Here is a 2,017-nt window from a genome sequence, read left to right as displayed (position 1 = left end):
ATAACATTTCTAACATATTATGGACCATGTAATAAAATTAAAATAAATTTTATTTTTGGATCGGATTTGTGGTCCTGAAACCACTGTTTCGATTTCACTGAAATTGGGCTGTTACAGTGACCAAGCCTGATTTGGCATACTCAGTTCATGTCTTATCCCAATTTATGCATGAGGCAAGGCAAGAGCACTGGGACATGATGTTGTGTGTTTTCCAGTACTTGAAAGGCTAACTTGGCCAATGGATTCTTTTGAGATCTGCTAGTGATTTGCCCTTGAAAGGGTGGCGTGTTTCGGATTGGGCTACTTGTCCATTAACCTAAGAGTCGCTTACTGACTAACTTGTTTTTTGGGACAATCTCTTATTTTCGAGAAAACTAAGAAACAACATATTGTTTCCTGTTCTTCTGTTAAGGCTAAGTATAGGTTTATGGCTCCCGCTACTTGCGAGCTCAAGTGGATGAATGGCTTGCTATTGAGCTTAGGTGTTCATCATCTTAAAGCAATTCATTTATTTTGTGATAGTCAATATGTGTTCCATATTGTAAAAATCTCGTATTTCATAAGCGTACCAAACATATTGAAGTGGATTGTCACTTTGTTAGGGATGTAATCCAATATGAGTTGATTGCACCTTCTTATGTTTTAACTTCTATTAAGTTGTCTGACATATTTACAAAGGCATTTGGTAAACTGCGATTTGAATATCTTCTTAACAAGTTGGGCATTTATGATCTGTATAGTCCAACTCGAGGGGGTGTTAGAATATTATTATGGGATATTATCTTTTAGCAATTTGATTCCTAATAGGATATTATGAGATATTGTTATGAGATATTATTTATTAGCAATTTGATTTCTAATATGATATTATAGGATATTATTATGGCATATTATCTTTTAGCAATTTGATTCCCGCGTAACTACTATTGTATAAATATATATGCCTCTGAGGTATATCAATAAAATTCAAGAGATTACCCTATTCTTGTCAGTATTGAATGCCTAAAAAGAGTACCTAAATAACTTAGGGCCATTTGAATGGATGATTATCTCCAGTGCGATGCATTTAGTTTTTTTTGTCTTACGTTACAATGTCGCTATAGTATCTAATCTCAATGTCAGAAAAGAAAAATTAAAATGTCATAAGAGAATCAGTAAAAGTATTACAACATAAACCCAAGGAAAAAGTATCAAACTAAAATGCAATAATATTAATTGACAAATTAAGCTTATTTCATTTGCTTCTTATTTGTTTATATAAAAAAAGAAAGGGTAAAATAAAGAAGTAAAAAGGAAAAAGGGAAAAAAAAGGAAACTTAAAAGAAGAGAAAAAAGGAAACTTAAAAGAAAAGAAAAAAGGAAAAAATACTAAATTGCTTAAAAAGAAAAAGTATAAAAAGTACATGTGCAATTTGGCCTAAAATTTTTGTTTGAACTGATAATTTAATGTGTCACGTTATTTTCCATTATTGCAGGTAATGTCTCAATGATTAAAATGTTACAAATCGGTAATATTAGTTGCAATTTCATAACAAATTAAAGTTTGATAACCAAAACGTAATTTAAACCATACATAAACGACTATTTCTAAAAGGGATAAATCTCAAAACTATACATGAACTATGGTTTAATGTGCAATTGTATATATAAAATTTTATTTGATCTAATTCTTGTAAATTATTGACATAATTATTGATATAATATCATTTTATATTTATATATTACATATATAAATAATTATATTTATCTAATATAAAAATAAATTGATATATTTATTTATTTAAATGTATATAATTAAATCAAAATTAAAGCTTTAAGTATACATTTGAACCAAAATTAGAGTTTCACCTATATAATTAGATCAAATTAAAATTTACGTATACAGTTACACATTAAATCAAAATTAATGTATAATTAGATCAAATTTAAATTGCAACCGAATATAGGCCCAAATAGGTTGGACACTATTGGACTGTAGCTGAAGGGGAGTATTTATATTCTTGAAATATGGGCTAGG

Source organism: Gossypium arboreum, chromosome 12 (assembly GCF_025698485.1).
Source record: "Gossypium arboreum isolate Shixiya-1 chromosome 12, ASM2569848v2, whole genome shotgun sequence".
Classification (NCBI taxonomy): Eukaryota; Viridiplantae; Streptophyta; class Magnoliopsida; order Malvales; family Malvaceae; genus Gossypium; species Gossypium arboreum.
The sequence above is the reverse complement of the archived record's forward strand: the minus strand, read 5'-3'. Positions refer to the sequence as shown.